At 35.3% G+C, this 17,945-nt stretch overlaps 1 protein-coding gene across 5 annotated transcripts in view; it reads right to left on the reverse strand.

Moving 5' to 3' along the window:
* The window catches only part of KHDRBS2 (KH RNA binding domain containing, signal transduction associated 2), a 162,003-nt gene that overhangs the window by 135,164 nt on the left and 8,894 nt on the right, over window positions 1-17,945 (reverse strand). The window contains exon 2 of one of the 5 annotated variants that reach the window (XR_011920337.1): window positions 16,687-16,824. The exons of the other annotated variants lie outside the window; for them this stretch is intronic. The gene's annotated coding sequence lies outside the window, so the exon portion shown is untranslated. The remainder of the gene's footprint in view (window positions 1-16,686; window positions 16,825-17,945) is intronic. 5 annotated transcript variants of the gene reach the window in all.

A 17,945-nucleotide genomic window follows, 5' to 3' on the forward strand; every position in this document is an offset into this window, starting at 1 on the left:
TCTGATTGGCTTTTAGCCCTGCTTTTTCCTCTCAAAGTCTGACTGATAATGTACTGAAGGAATAATAAAAAATGAAGTACAATTATTTCTACTTACAAATGGTGAGTTTTGGGGGAACAAGCTTTGTTCAATGACACAGTAGTTTGTTAAAAATAAATTTAAATAATTTAAAAAAAAATAGTACATTGATAGTCGTTTCCATAGATCTTAAATCCATTACTCTATCTTTTCTTTTTATCTTTTAGCTTGCTGTACCATATGCCAAGCAGTGGTGTCACCTTGACTAAGTTTTCCATATATTACCTGGGAAATACAGAAGGAAGCCAGTTACCAAATTGTGTTGCACATAGCTAAACAGATTTCTTTTTGTTGCAGTTCTTCTTTAGAGGGTGGAATTAAAAAAAAAGATTTCCAGCTATAAAAAAATCTGTTATCATCTGCATTATAGCTCCTATTTAGTATTGCCTTGTGGTGCAAAGTAATTTATAAATGCTCATTTACAGTTGTTAAATCTTGAATGAAAGTATTTTTTTCACCACATAATGCAAATGTTTAATGAAAGTCAATGATTAACTTTCAATTTAAAGTAGGCATTACATGGTGCTACGGTAGGTGAATACAATACCTAAGCAATCCAGTTCATTAGGGTACCATGCACACTCAAGATGACCCTAATTTACTCATGATGGATTCCCACCCTGTCTGTAAGCTACCAGTATTAGATGGAGAGCTTTGATTCAGAGAGCAGAACACGGCAGTGTTGGTCATGTAGGTCATGTATGTTTTGTATTTTATTTTTCCCTCTAGAGCACCTTTAAGTTTTGAACCTGGCAATAGGCCACAAAAAATGTCTTATAGAACCCTAAAAAGTACAAGTTTGATATGTATACATTGTAGGTTTTGAACTTACCTGCATTTGCTTCTACATGTCTAATCTTGTATACAACAAAAATTAAACTTGTCAATGCTAGTTACCATTGTACGTTTATATGATTTCATTTTATTTTATAAATCTCTTTACAATCTATAAATAAACCTAAAAAGCCTAAAGCCTAAAAATAAACAAAATAGAACATTTTCGATAAAAACTAATTTTCTAAAAAGGAAGTGCATTAAAATATCTACTTATACCTATTTTCTACACTGAGAAATTCTTTTGATCACAGTTTTCTATTAAAATGCTTTAAGATTTTAAAACTCTGTTCTCTTCTATTTTTCAAACAGTTGTTGTAAAGCCCCAGTCCAGGACACCCTGCTGTGCTTTCCATGGAGAATTTAGAAAGCAAGATAGGCCAATTATTTTCATACCTAGTGTGTCTTAGTGCAAAAGAATATCAAAACAAGTATTCATGTAGCCACAAGAGGTGTCATTACATTTACCTTTATTGAAAGCTCACTCATCTACATTCATAAATAATCCATAATCTGCAAGTGTCTGAAATGTAATGCAGCGGTTACAAAACAGAAGTTCTTAATAAACACTTCTACGATCAGCTTCATCCCTCTGAATTACTATCTTTGATCTCTTCTTAATTTCCTTTTCACAGTAATGTTGACTTGGCTTTGATCTATCACATTCTAGGGATTTTTCTTTAAAATAAAGAAAAGACTCCTGGATTGTTTGATGAGAGAAATTAATGTTTTAGGATCCCTTTTTACCTCTTTCCTCAAAAATGGGCAATATGAAAAATGATTCAACTAGAGAATCAAAGAGTTATTGCACTGACCGATAAAAGAATATTATGTATAACATAAAAGTCTGTGTTATTCCTATGAGTTATCATTAGCAACTATATAAATATGGAAAATAGGTAAACACCGAGGGAGAAATTGGGAGCAGCCATGCCGCCTAAATTATACTTGTACCTAGACTGAAAACATTACAATTTTACCGTATCCTAACAAGCAGTAAAAAGGCTTTAAAGCTGAACTAAGACACATTTTTTCCCACAACCTTACCCCTTCCCAAACACAGTCCAATAATGATTACATTTTGTTTATTGCCTGCATAGTCATAGCAGCCATTTTTGATTCTGGGACAAAGGAAGGACTTGTAAGGAGGAGGCAGATTTGTGGTGGGTGACATGGGAGTTGTCTTCTCCCCTGTCACAGTCTCTCTAACTGTAATTCTTGCTTCTACATTGTTATTGACCCCACAGCTGCAGTTTTCCTATACTTTAGTAGGAGAGACAGAGTCTAAGTTGGGGGAAGTAAATAGTAAAGTAAACCTATGTCAGTATTTTCTTTTAAAATGTAGATTTTAAAGCTATAAAGAAATCCAATATATACAAAAGATCTGCTGTTAAAGAAATAGTATTTTAGTGGTAACACTGGGTGTGTACTTAACTTTCATACAATATCTAATAATTAACACCGCAACACTAGGGCTTTACCTTTGATGGCAAAATTTGTTGGGTTGGTCCAAACTGTAGATTTGATAAGAAGAGATGTGTAATTTAAAAAAAACACCAGATTTTAAACTTCATACAGCAGAGTATCATTGGTTCCTATGTTTATAGTCTTTGCAATTTGCTAGTACACCACCAGGCAATAATGCAAACAGAATGCCTATTTCTATCTAGTTCTATCTTTTGTTTACGGTTTAATGGTTTTGCAAAATTCACCAAAGATATTGTGGAAGGTATTTCTGACAATATTTTTGTTCCCTATCTTGCTTGTCTTGCAGCTTCACCTAAAAGATACCAATACGCCTCTTTTCCAGTACAGTGGTTACAAAAAGGGAAGGAAAGGAAAAGTAGAGCTGTTATATTTCTTTTACTTTTACAAATTAGAAAGGAAGGCAAATATCTGACCGTTCTATAGCCCATAGTGTTACCTTAAGGCAATCCTCAAGGCCTACTAACACTACAGGCTTTCCATTGTTCTTCTCAAGTATTCAGATGAAATAATCAGAACAGAATACTTATATGCTTCTTTCTGGGAATATGAAAACAAGCCATGACCAACAAAGACAAATCTCCCAATTGGGGATACACAAAGCAATAAAAACCTGACAGTCCTGAAGTCCTATCTTTTCTTCTCTCCGTTAAAAGGCTTTTGTCCTGGTTTTAATGTATTTTATGTGAAGACATATCTTCATACAAATGCAGAGTCTAAAAACAAATGACACATTAACACATAAAAAATGCTTTGAAATTCAGTGGCTACCCAGGCTGGGCATTTGGGATCATCAAACACAGGGTGAAGCAGAACACAGGTATTAGTGGGAAGTCATGCCATTAGTAGTTGGAGTGTTAGAAAGAGGATTTTTACAAACATTGCATCCTTCTATCTTTAAGCATAGAAGTAAAGTGGGACAGAAGCTTGTACATCCATAATACTAAACACAAGCATGTAACTTGCTATATGAAGTGCAATGTAGTGCGGAATGCAAAGACTTGTACATCAGGGAGACAAAAAAAATTCTAAACAAATGAATAGTCAACATAGGAGGGAAATTTCTAGTTGGATTCAGCAATTTTCGTATATCTTAAAAAAGGGACATTGTTTGGAGGGTGCTGGAGTGCACATTTTGGACAAATAGGATCTGCTTTGTAAGAGATGTAAAATGAGCCATCTCATCTGCCAGTCTGAGAGAACCATTATGAAATAGAAGTGAGGGAATTTTCACCATGCAGACACCACAAAAGTATTAAAACCCATGCAGACTTTATGACACCAAAGGATGGGGTAATATAACTAAGATAAGGTGGTTCCAACATATTTACACCTAATACTCTATTCTTGAGCAAACAATATCTTTCTTCACAAATCATATGGTGACTGGGGTAAGTTAGTGGTGCCCACTGTATGTAAATAAATGCTGGGTTATGTTTCTGACATTTATTAAAACTATTAAGTGAGATGTGAGTTGGATAAGTGGCAAAACATGTTTAACATTTCATAGGATTGTTACAATGAACAAGAGGGCAGTCTTTGCGTCTGGAGGAAAAGAAGTTTAAACTCCAGATAAAGAAGCGATTCTTCACTGTAAGGTCTGTGAAAATGTGGAATCAGCTCCCTCAGGAAGTAGTTTCAGCAACTACTATAGATTGCTTTAAGAAAAAGCTGGATGGTTTTTTTTAGAAGCCCAGGATTCAACTGAATAATAAAGCTTTAAATAAAGATAACAGAGACTGAGATCTAGGGTACATCCAATTCCCTTATTGGAATCAGGAAGGAATATTTTTGCCCTGTGGAGCAAATTGTACCAGGGGTTTTTTGCCTTCTTTTGAATCAACTATGTCCATAGGGTTTTATATCTGAGTAATTATGTAGAACAAGTTCAATTTAATGTGACTAACTACTAACAGCTATCTCTTGACCTTTTTGAATAAGAACCCTAACAAACATATCCTTTGAGTTCCTGTTTTGGTGACCATGTAAGAATTAGGGGTATTTACTCAACAGGGACTCAGATTGTTTAATACAATAGAAACAACAAAGAAAGGGTAAATGTATTTGTCAATAAGTGCTACAGCACATCATTTTTAAACAGGAGGCCACATTTTAGGGTCACATTTTATATAAGACCAGTAATTATGTTTAACATAACTGCTGAAAAAGACAGCAACTGTTAAACATTCAGTTATTGAAGATTGTCATCAAAAGTCGAACCAATAAGACGGGTTAAACCAAAAGTCACTATCAACCAGTTCAGCGAAGTGCTACAATTTCTAACCAATATAGAATGTCAAGGAAAGTCTTCTATATTTCCAATAACTGATCCCTGCTTTTACATTATTGCTTTGTAAAGTTCAAGGATGGGGGTGGGAAAACAAAATCCTGTATTTATCAACCCCGATCCCCTATAAAGCTATAGTTCAAAAGGAAAGAAACTCATCTTAGCAGTTCAGGTTAAGTCCAAAAGTGGGGATCTTCAGATTGGGCATTTTACACAAGGATAGTCTGACATATAATAGTTGCAATTTGTTTATTGTACAAGTCACACTAACAATAACATCTACAGTATATAACAAATCAATAGATGGTTAGTCACATCGATAGACGGTTAGTGAAGTACAACGTGTTTTTATTTTAAATTATGCTTTTAAATAAATAAATAAAGTAAATCAATCTGTGTGGTCCATTCTTTTTAGTCCTTTGACCCAACACATTTTGCAAATAATGCTTCATCAGGGGTGATGATAAAAAAGATATATAAGATTATGGGAATAATGAGGCATTCATCAGTCATGATAGTCTTAGGTTAGATAGGAAGGAAATACTCCGATGTGGTTTACTGAAAGTTGTATGATATATAACCTTTGGACTCAATTTACCCTGTAGTATGAGTTCCCATCCTCTTAAAATTTTTGTAGTCAGAAGCTATCACCCCTATCTAACCCTCCAGTAACATATAATGGAACAGACCATTTAACCAGCATTTAACGGCCATGTTTTCCAGAAGCAAGTCTGAACATACCCTTACATTTTTATTCTTGTGACTTTCTTTGGTAGACTATTGTACGTAAGTGGAGCTGCTAATATTTGATTAGTTTGATTTATTTTATGTACCCTATATGTTTACTTTAAATTGACATTTTCATTGACTTAATTGAAAAAAAAATTAAGTAATGTGATTGGGGGAAAAAGGAGAAAATTAAAGCTTGAAACAAAAACAAGTGATACTGCCAGGATCAAGTTCAGTAACAGCAGAGCATAACTGCTGTAGAAATGCAAGCACTGCAGCACACTCCAGTTTTGTTTGCTAATTATGATAATATTTGTAGAGGTTACCAGCAGAGCTATAATGAGCACATAAAACTGTCTTGAGCGCTTATTAATGCATACTGAGAAAAAAAAGTCCAGGAATGATCCGAGTAAAAAAAAACATACATTTTTATTTTATTTTTTGCACCACATTCAACACTGTATATAGGAAGAGCAAGTAGAACCACTTCTGGTTAAGTTAAAAATATGCAAATGCCCCAAGCTTGTATACAGGATGGATTTTGAAAATTGGGCACTTCCATCACAGGGTTAAATGTTAATCAACAATTCCCTTTATCAATTATCAAGGAAATATAAGCACATGAACAAAATCATAATGGAAATGTAGAGATTTAACATAAAGTGGAGAATAGAAAAAAACACAAGACTAACAAGCGTGATGTATGTCTTGTAATAGCAAAGGATCATTCATAAATATGTGAAGGGAATTACCAACTGTTAATTCACAAAGTAATGGATACATTAGCTATTTAAAAAGTATAGGAATTGCTAGTAAAAATAGCAGAGGTAATGTTACTCAGTGGTAATTTTTTCACAAGTGAGAGTCTAAATTCTGAAATTGACCTAATCTATTTATTCTAAATATCACAAGATTGGATACTGACCCTTAGAATCAGCACATTGCAAGCTTGTGGTAAATAAGTTATTTGCATTGATTGTATCAAACCACTAGGACCCTTGGGTACTAATAATGTGGTTTCTGTTTATTCACAGAATATTGGATGCATTTGGTTTTCCACTATGTCTATGTTGTCATTTATATAAAAGTAAAATGTTCAGTGTATTAATCAACTGGAAAACCAAATCTGTTTAAAATGTCAATTTGTCAACATGGATAACATTTAAATAAAATTTAGTATTGTTAAAGCATCAATAATAAATCTGTGTATGTCAGAAAAGAGCTGTGATAAATAAAGAGCACATTGCATTTGGAGACTGCTGCAGGCTTTAACCACATCAATTCTGTAGTTCTGCCCTGGGCTTTCAAGCATTAACGGATTTTTTGTTACAGTTATAGCTGAAATCTACAATAAACTCAATCTAATACATGCTGGTTTATTCACTAGGGTAGCAGAATAAGGCATAATAATGCAGTAACCTACAGCAACCAACCAAAAATCATACCCTGATATATACTGGAATCTAGTCAGCTCCATAGTTTATTAAAATGTGTAATTTTATCATTGCTTTATGCACTACCCTGTTATGTGTGCCCATGTTTAGACTCTTTACAGATTTCTCAATACCTTTGTAATCAAATGTTCACAGCACAGCAGGGGTGGAGTGGATCAAAGAGTATGTGAAATTTTCCAAGCGTGACTCGGATGTTTCCCAAGGGAATAGTTCAGATGTTTTACCCCACCAGCTGTCATACCTTATATATCAAAATTATCAGGACTAATAAATTCCTTGGACTTCTGAAATTTATTAGCTGGCCATATGTTTAGGAGGGTGGATAGATGTGAGAATAACCTGTCTACTGAAATGTGTGGTTGTAGCTAACATCTTAAATTAGTACCTGAGAACCCAAACTGTAAAGCAACAAATATATCTTTCTTTCAAAAATACATTAACCAGGTATATATATTACAGACATCAGGACTGCAGACCAATCCAGATCATTTTAGTGGGTTTGAAAATCTAGTGATTTTGTGTTTATTGGTATTGCGGCACAGATTCTAGATCCTTCATTTCTACTTTGTTCCAAAAGATTCTCCTTATTTGCCTTAACTTCCATTAGGATCATACCCAATTCCACATTGTATTATATTTTAAGTATATTTTCATTGGTAATGTAATAAATATATATTTTTTTAAATGAGACCCTTAAAGGTGCTTCTCCTTTTTTTTTCCTACTACGTCTAAACTTTCAGCTTACTCTAGGGAAAGCTGGGAGCTAACAATGTTCTTCTAAACTTTAGCTACTGACGTTTTGTTACACCACAATTGGCACTACTTTGAAAAAAATCTGAATCAGTCTCCAAAAGGAATAAAGACAACTTTATAATAAAGAGCAGGAAGATAGCAGAAACAATATACTTATTTAAGGTAGTGAACTCTACTTTTTATATGTCAGGAAAAAGGTTATGCTGATTCTGAAACTGTATATGAGAGCATGGCCAATAGGAGTAGTGTGTACATAGTGTACTAGGTCTTGAAAAATGGCATCAAAATTGGTTGATGAATGACCAAGCTGAGACATTTCAGCTCCCACAAAATGGCTGTCTATACCATTAAACCTAATATTACACTGCTATTACAATCTTTAGATATCATGAGCCTGATTTATTAAAGCTCTCCAAGGCTGGAGAGGATACACTTTCATTGGTAAAGGTGGAGGACACAGCAAACCTGGAATGGATCTGGTCCAGGACTGAAAATCTTTGCTAACAAATAGCAAATGACTTTTAAGAAATCCATTCTAGGTTTGCTGGATCACCCAGTTTCACTGATAAAAGTGTCCCCCCCAAAAGATTAAAAATAAAATTGACCTTAGACTACATTATTGACATATGACTATGGTAGACAGTGAGTGTCATGACTGGGGACTTTGTACACCACTGTGTAATATGAATAAATAAAATCACATAAATACTGTGAAATAATAAAAAATAATATTAATAACATCCTCTCTAGCGTTGGAGAGCTTTATTAAATCAGGCCCCATGTGTTTAAGATATCCTTTACTATACTACAAACATCAGGTCATATGAAATTGTGTTGAGCAGACGAGTTTTTAGACGATACTGTGAGACTACTGAGTCTTATTATAAAACAGTTAATCTGACATTCAGCATTGTTTTCTAGTGGAGAATCGGTCATTCTCATTGAAAACAAACACACCTGGAAGATCCTCTATCAGAGTGAGACATGATACATGTGCTATAGTATGCCATAATAATTTAAAAGGCTGTATATTTCAGTTGAATGCTAAAAATGAATACCAGACCATAGAGATCTATGTTACATAAGGTACCAGACAATAAAAAAGTATAATATTCTAATAAATACATTTTCACTGGACATTGGAACTAGTAGGATTATGGCAATACATTGGAATCTGCCATTAAGCAACATTCCCCGGTGAAGAATCAACCACTCACATTGAACACACACAAGGGAGTTCCTCCACCAGAGAATGTTGCTGAATACAGATTGACTGCTTTTTAAATTGACTTATTTATCATATTATACATCAGAAATGCATTCATATTTCACCAAAGAACAGGTGCTTGTCCACATTATTACTTGATTACAGACAAACACAATAACAGCTGTTAAAATTCATGAACAAATAATATAAATGGTAAGTTAGAAATATTGCATTTACAAAAACATTACATGTTACTTATCTGCCTACAGTACTTTACTTTGCATTCAAATATTTTCTTTCATAAAGTTGATTCCTGATAATTGGGAGAAAGCTACAATCAGAATTAGAATGAAAACTCAAGTATCTCTTGTCCCAGAGGATAAAAATGTATACTGCAGTGGAAAGAAAAAAAACACAAAATGCTGGTGTAATTATTTCATTATGCTCCTGTTCACGACCTTACCACATTTCCATAATCTTAAGGTTTTAGAAAAAGGTTCTGTAACTTTATACATCTCAGTGTTTGTTCTGGCAGACCACCAAGACTAAATATGTTTTCATTACACAGGCCATCAAAACATGACCCTTCTACACTATCTGATACAGAACATGCTCTATAAAAATATGAAGCCTAGCACTTTATTAAAAAATACACTTGTTCTGTCTGCTCCTTTTACCTGTAGATTCAAGTAATACATTTGTCAAGAGAGATTTCTTTCTAACTCTAATCATTTCCATGTACTAACACCTCTACAATGTTGATGGAAAAAAATAAACCTGTTGTGACCATTTCTAAAACCAAATTATCTTTTATTTTTGTGGCTGTCCCTTTAGTCAATATTAGGCAAAATATGAAAAACAACCCAATTATATCCAACCCATTATCTAGCGTTTCTTGATCTTTCTAACTTGGGGGAACCATTAAAATAACGTTCAGGTCTTCATGGAACCCCTGCTATATTTACTATATCCACAGACCACAGTACATTCGAGTGGTGACCAGTGGGAAGAAAATCTTTTATATTGTTGGCCATTGGGAAGAATGTCACCCTTACAGGAAGCCAAAAAGATCATTGGTGTCAATTAAACTAACCTAGGAGTCACTAATTGCCCATTGTTTAAAGAAACTTTAGCAACTTCTGGAGGAAATCTAGGGTTGCACAGAACCCTGGTTGGGAAACTCTACCCTAATTGATATGCTATGTGAACACTCTCTTTGTTAAGTGACCACTCCCCATTCTTTAAAGTAACCGTATTGCCTCAAAATGTGTAAGACACGTAATCTAATTCAAGGGTCGCCAACCGGTGATCCGTGAGAAAATTTTAGACCTGCGATGGGAGAGTAAGTGGGTTCTTGAATCATGACGTCACTCTGGCTCACGGCTCCCCACACATGTGTGGTCTGGAGTCCATGCATTTAGTAGTCCATAGGTCCAAAAAGGTTGGGGACCACTGATCTAAATAATACAATAATTGCTAATATACTTAAAGAACAAAGGTTTCTGGGCTCGAAAAAGAAGTGCATTATTATGCAAAATAGTACAACTTTGTACAATTTTATGTAAGTTTTCTATCTGTAGCCATTTCACTCTAAATTGGAAATAATACTTTTAAACCTTTCAAGTGCCCAGACATGGTTAGTTAATGTTCATGTTATACTTCACCCCTTAAAAGATTTTTCTACCAACCAATATTTACATACACATACAAGTTTGTATAATGTAAGCATCCTTGGTGCCATTATTCTCAGCTGGTAAAATAAAGGTCTTAACATTTTGTTAGAAATGTTAAAAATACACGCACAATAACTAATATATCCTGAAGGCAGAAACCAATAGGTTTTAATATTACAAAGCAATCATAAAACATTATAGAAGAAATGGCTAACTCCATGTGGTCATTAGGCTGGTTAAAAAAAAATAGGAAATTAAAGGTTTACTTTGTGTCTGGCATTTTATATGAAGACAGAGCTGATCAATTTAAAATATTATTGAACTCAAAACACGAGTTGATCAGGAAGTTTCTTTATTGTAGAAGGGACATAAATTGTCTTTTTTGCATTAAAACAATCTTACCTATCTGCAATCTTTTTGTAGAATGTACACAAGTTGCACATGTTGAGTACATTCTCAGCATACCTCTGTGGCAGAAAGAATAAACTATTATGTACATGCACAGAAATGATATCATTCCAGCCTGGCCAATCAAGGTCTCAAACCTTTGAATGGTGAAAACCTTGGCTCTGCAACCGGAGGTGACTTTACCACCACTTTAATTACAGCAAAAGGAATATTTTCAAGATAGCTAAAATACTTTTTGATTTTTGTGCATTATACATTTGCCAACATTTTGGCAGACTTTCCTTGGAGCTTTAAACATGTACAAAAATAACTTGTGAGCTTTCTTTACCATAACATATAACATCTCACAGACTGAATAAATCTGTTCTGAGTATTATAAATAATATGCTATGTTAGTGTGTGATTGTATGCTTTGATGAAAGAGTAAACATAATGTGCACTAACAATAGGCTGAATTTGTATGTCTGCTATGGATGATACCTTCACTTTTTCCAAACTCTGGTTGCCTCCCTGCAGTGCACAATATGTCTGTGAACACCTAGTATGAAATTACAGACATTACCGAATTAGAAACAGTATATCACACAACCATTTTCAGCTAGGCAAATGCTTAAATGAAAAATGATGATAGTTTGAAATTGCTAAAGCTATCTGTCAGCTTTTCAAGGATCACATTTGTAAAAAAATTCCCATGATCACATAAGGGCTATTGAGAAAGCCATTTGTAGTCGCATGGCAATTCTTAATTAGTCTTCCACTGTGATTAACATACTGTTCTTTGACAAAAGGCCCCACAGCCATTGTAATAGAATGGAAATACACAGATCAGAATGTTCACAAATGCAAAAGGCACCGTACTTAGAAAACGATGATATCCCTGAGCTTTCAGGTAATTGATAAAAAATGTGAAATATACACTTTGAGATAAGCCGTGGGTTGGAGGTTATATATGTCAGAGGATCTATGGCATCATCTTAGCATTCAGGCATATGCCACTGGTAACATACAAAATAATGAAAGCAAAGTATATTTCCTTTTAAAGCCTTCCTCCCCTCTGCTGAATAGTCATTTAAATTATTAAAATGTTCTTTGACAGATCCTGGATTACATTTTGTTAAAATGCTGAAAGTACCAGCATTAATAACCTTATTTAATACAGTTCTCTCTATTTTGCAGTCATTTCCTACAGTGCCTCAATTATCGCTCTGCTAGGCATGCCCTTTTCTTCTAGTTACTCTATATATAACTTGGAGGACTTGCAAGATCACGCCTCTACCACATCAGTTGTAAAAAGACATAAGCCTGCCCAGCTATCAAAAGAGAAAAATATATATGCATCACTACGCCTTCATCTTAAAAGGAAAGGAAATTATGAAGTGGACACACAATTAGTTATCTAATCACTTTGCTACTTTTTACAAATTGACAGCAAACTAATAATTACTAATAAAGTAATGCTAGCTATCTATTAATGTAGCAGATGGAAATGTAAAATACATGTAATTTACACGTATCTCAACTATAGTTCACCATACAAATAGGATAAATGTGCAAAAATCGGAAGTAACCAATGAAAAATATTCTTTTTGATTATTTTTCTCTCCTTGTTATGTTCTCCTGCACAGTAAAAGTCCATTTCCATCTATTCATTACGCTCAATCTTCAACATCCAATGCCCATCACCTTTAAGTCTTCCCTGCACATATTTGATGCATTTCTTCTTTGGTCTTCATGTCTTCCTCCTGGACTTAATACCTTCCAATGTCCTAATCACATTGTTAAATTAACCATTTCTCTAAAATTCGAAAACATATCTAGGGGATTTAAGTAGAAAAGGAGCAGGGCACTCAAGAAGTTAAATATATAGAGTGATGGTCTGTAAATAGAGACGGGGAAGAATGGGTGAAAAAAAATATTTTGGAATTCTTCTTTATACTATATATAAGTTATATACGTTTCTTATGTGCTTAAATGTTTATAGCATTTTTCTCCTTCTGAGTCTAAAAGCTTTTATTAAAACATCTTTCCTAAACACCCACTTGCCTACAATATAGTTTGTGCACCTTTGCTTTTGTTACTATTCCTGTCCCTGCTGCATACTGTAGCAATATGCTACAGCATAGTTTCATACATTTGAATTGATGATAGATTTCTGTGACGAAATCCTTGATCCCATCCTTGTCTAGTGAAAAATAACATTCTGTCCATCTATTACTCTGCTTTATATGTAGCAAAGCATTTTCACTCTTTCATGTATTTTTTTTTTTTAGAATGACAAAGGTGGACTGCACTACTCTGAAACCTTGACATAAAGTAAAAGCATATTGGGTTTTTATACTGCTTTGGAATTCTTGGAAATGCACCTTTCTGAACAAATGTGTCAGTTACTTCTGGTAGCTTGAACCTAGGACCTCAGCTCTAGTATATGTGAATGGGTCAACAGAAGATATCTCTTCATGAAGATACCAAATATCTTTTTATGTGCTTTATTTACTAGTCATGGCAACACATATCATCAACATTTAGTTTTTGTTTTGTTCTTTTACATTAAAAGCTCCCAAGCTGCCTATAAAAATTAGGGGGAGATTAAAACAAGCTATGGTTTGATTATCCTCAGGGTATCAGATCTTTATAGGTATACTAAATCTTTATAGTTGGCTATATTTAGCTATTATGGCCAAAACAAATTTTGTTTTGCATTATCACCCTTTCTCCCTATAGAGCAGCGTATCTTTGCAGAGGTTCAACACACCCCTGCTTAGTCAGTGCAGGAACCCTTCTAATCAGTTTGGAGCATGAACATTGAAGTTGTAGGTCTGACTCAGTAGAAGGATTGTACTACGTCTGCAATGGGACCTCTCTTCCCATACAGTAGATAAAGGTCACACTCTGAACTTAGGGATGCTTTGTAAAGGAAGCAGCTGTAAAACCCTGCAAACCTTGTATTGATCACTGATTGGGAATTGGCTGCTAGTGGCAGAACCACTTGTGATAGCATTTGGGTTTACAGCCATTTCAAAGATTGGAGAGATTGGGATGACACAGACCCTTGAGTGTAAACTGTTTTAAACGATTTTTTCAGTCCATATTGTGAGAGATACAAATCCTATAACCAGGTGGTCTGAGATTACCATTCATTATTGACATCTACTATGGACATTTTATCATGTGTGTGTTTGAACAGTTCTAAATCCTGTAGATTCTAGAACTTGTTGATTCAAGAATACTGTTGTGAAAAAAAAAATTCATAAGTATCCCAATAAGCAAACATGAAAAATAGAGAACTATAGCTTACATACTTTACAACAAATATAATTACTCTTTACTGTCACTCTTATAAGTAACCAGGATGAAAGAAATGATTTGTTGAAGGCTGTGCATACATGTTCGGGTTGGTTCGCTAATAAATCCCTACATAAGAGTTATTTGCATTGTTACAGTCATTGGTGAACAATAATTGGGGTTTGTAGGTTCTAGGGATGAGCGAAAAGGCCTCATTCGCGAATCCCAATGAAGTGCAGGTTCCCTCGCTCCCTGGGTTGATAAGTACAGCCCGGGAAGCGTGGGAACCATGGTCACAGCTGATTGGAGGCACACAAGTGCTTCCAATCAGCTGTGACTTCTGGCAAACTCTCAATGGAGTTTCCCCATTGAGAGTTCATCTGCAGTTCAGTTCACACGGTCTCTGGGCTGATGAATACAGATCGGTGACCGTGGGAACCGGGGTCATAGCTGATTGGAGGCACGCGAGTGCTTCCAATCAGCTGTGACTGCAGATGAACTCTCAATGGAGTTTCTTCATTAGGAGTTCATCTGCAGTTCAGTTCCCACGGTCACCGGGCTGATAACTACAGCCCGGTGACAGTGGGAACAGCGGTCACAGCTGATTGGAGGCACGCAAGTTTCTCCATTGAGAGTTTAACTGTAGTTCAGTTCCCATGGTCACAAGGCTGATAAGTTTCTCCATTGAGAGTTCATCCGCAGTTCGGTGAGAACTCGACCTTGTGGCGAATCACAAGACCGTTCTCGCTTACATGTTCTGTAAGCCAAAGAGGCCTGATTCGCCATGAGATCAAAATTAAAAGTTTTGCTCGCTCATCCCTAGTAGGTTCTAATATTCATTCAAGCAGGTTGACAGTGCATGGATGAAAAAAAAAAATCTCCTAATTTACAATCTTTATTCAGAAGCAGACTGGCAAGAAATAGGATGGCAGTCTGGGCATGCTGAAGTAAGCTAAAACACCAACCCGAGCAGCATATATATTACAACCTGCATTCATCACATAGGTAAATGTAGGCTGTTATCCACATGCTTGCATCTGCTAGATTGCTGCATACCATCTATTTTCTTGGGTGCGTTAAAACCTAGGCTTAGAATTAAAATAATTCCTGTCCTGTCTGTGTGACTGCTGTCTGAAAACATAACAAAACAGCTTGATTTTGCAGGCAACATACAACATTAGAAGGAAGAAAAATGGAAAATCAACCCAAGCATGATAAGTGGTGTATCCTTTACCTGAACCTAAGCAATTTACAGTTTTTTTATTCTTTTCAAATTGCTCAGTATAGCAAACTTGCTTTTTGGTGCACCTCCAGCAAAATCCCAAAACACAAACTGCTTTTTACGATACACAGATGGTTAATTTTAACTTTAAAGGCAGCTGTGTCACAGCTATATGTCAGCACAAACAGCATAAAAGCATAGAAAAACTTCCTAGTAGTGTGCATAATATCAAGAACAATGGTAAAGTACATATTTAAATAAAAAAAAACAGTTGTTTAGTATTGGATATGGGAATATTGATTATTTAAGGAACTCTTGATCCTTAACACTTTTTTTTTTTGGTTTATAATTTTCTAAAGTTAGTTTTATTTGTGTTAACATCCTGGCCTGTGTATTTCACAACCAGGGTTCCTCTAGAGGTTGCCAGGGGTTCCTTGAACCACTAGTAGTAGTTTGGACCACTCAGGTCAACTAACATTAATAGCAAAATCTTTTTGGCTCTCTGTAAGGGTGATATTCTTCCTATTGGCCAGCAATGTAAGAGGCATTCTTCCTACTGATCACCACACTAATATACTGTGAGCTGTGGCTATAGTATTTATAGAAAAGGTTCCCTAAGATCTGAAAAAATATTTTTATGTTTAAAAAAAGGCTGGTATACAGCAGCGTGTTTGTAACACACACAACACTACCTTCAGGTTTTAGCCACTAGGTAAAATGTTTCTACCAGCAAAACTCCATGGGTTCTAGAACTTTACTGCTGAGTCTTAAAATTCCCCTACTTTTTGTGGGGGTGTATATAGGAAGTATATGTTGTTTTTCAATTTTTTTCAATTCCCTAACAAAACATATTAATAAAGAAGGATGAATCCAATACTTTTGCTAGCAACTACTAAATGGGTCTGATAGAAGAAAACATTTATTCTCTGATTGTAAATTTGTAGAAGCTGTCACATGCGTAAACTCATCAATTACAATTAAGACAACAACTGGGTGCCTAAGTCACCTATCTATAAAAAAGTGAAAATCAAATGAAAGAGTTCTTTTCTTTTCCCCATTTTTTCTGATTGTCATCTTTATAAAGCCATATTTATGAACGGTGATTGCCTTTTTTATGGTGTTTTTGATTGGTTTTCGATTGCCATAATGATCTTTATGCTGAACATAGGGATCCCTGTACACATGAATATGGTTCTGATCTCTACTTTTTAAGGTGACAATAAAGACCAACAGACATTTTCACATTCATCACATATTTTATGTGTGTTATATACCTGTAAAAGTCTCCCTGGTGAAGACAAATATCTCTGAGACTGGTGCTGGGTGCTGCCATCTTGAATGTGATGTCAGCATACTCAAAACTGTCACTCAGAAAACATTCCATAGCATTTCCTTCACTCTTCCCCAGGCAGCTACATAAAAGTTAAAGTAGTAAGGTGAGAAGGAACCAGGCCATCACAGCTAATAAGCACTCATAGAAGAGAAGGAGTATATGATCTGCAAGGAAGGAACAGACTAGCCTGAAGAATGACAGGAATAAAGCAGGCGTCAAATTGCTAGTGAACCTGACAAAAATTGTTTATGCAGAGGACAAATGCAAGTTAGCATTTAAAAAATGTTTGGCTTTACTTTTATCAGCAATTTCTTGCATCTGGCAACAGGGTATTTTTAAATGAAATTTAATTCCTCGTAGGAAACCCAACATTAGAACTGTTAAATGTGGTTTAGTCTTAAAATTATTAAACAGCAGTAGCCCCTAAAGGTAACACTGATAAGAATGACAATGCTCAGTCCTTAAAAATGCTGTATGTATAAACAGGGTGTCATCTGCCACAACCAGCCCTTGCTATTCAGGTTGATAGGCTGCATGATGCACAAAGGGTGATCCAGTCTACAAAGACTCACTTCTGGACTTCTGTCTAAAACAGACCTACAGGCCCCTTTTAAATTTGCTAAGATGCACATTTCGAGCAGATCATTAGTTCCTCAATCAAAATCCTGCTGGTTCTAAATTGCATCTTTTATCACAGTGGGTGACTTCCAAATGTCAAACTTTACTGTGCATTTCGTCCATAGCATGACAGGTCACTTTTCAATAAATTTGAGTAACTGGTTCCAGATAGAGTTAAGGAATCTTTGGTCACCTTATTCTACACTGGATGTCCTCTCTCTGTTCTGCTTCCACACATGCTTGACCCCATTTCTCCAGCTAGATCACTACAGAGTTCCCAGGGGAACATTACAAACATAATGTAGTCCTTCAGGACCGGGGAAGTCCAAAGAGGTCCTTTTACATGAGAAGAAAACACTCCACTGTATGATATGTCAGTTTATCTCCAATATTTTCCCTATTACTTCCAATTCCTTACTGACTTTCCCTTTCCCCCTCAAAATATTATTTTTTTCTTTGGGGACCCATAATGCTAGAAAAGAACTAGTACCGTGTTTCCCCGATTTTAGGACATCCCCATTAAGTAAGCCACCCCCGATTTTTAAAAAAACAATTAAAATAAGACACTCACCCGTTTATAAG

This window comes from Pyxicephalus adspersus, chromosome 4, assembly GCF_032062135.1.
Source record: "Pyxicephalus adspersus chromosome 4, UCB_Pads_2.0, whole genome shotgun sequence".
Classification (NCBI taxonomy): domain Eukaryota; kingdom Metazoa; phylum Chordata; class Amphibia; order Anura; family Pyxicephalidae; genus Pyxicephalus; species Pyxicephalus adspersus.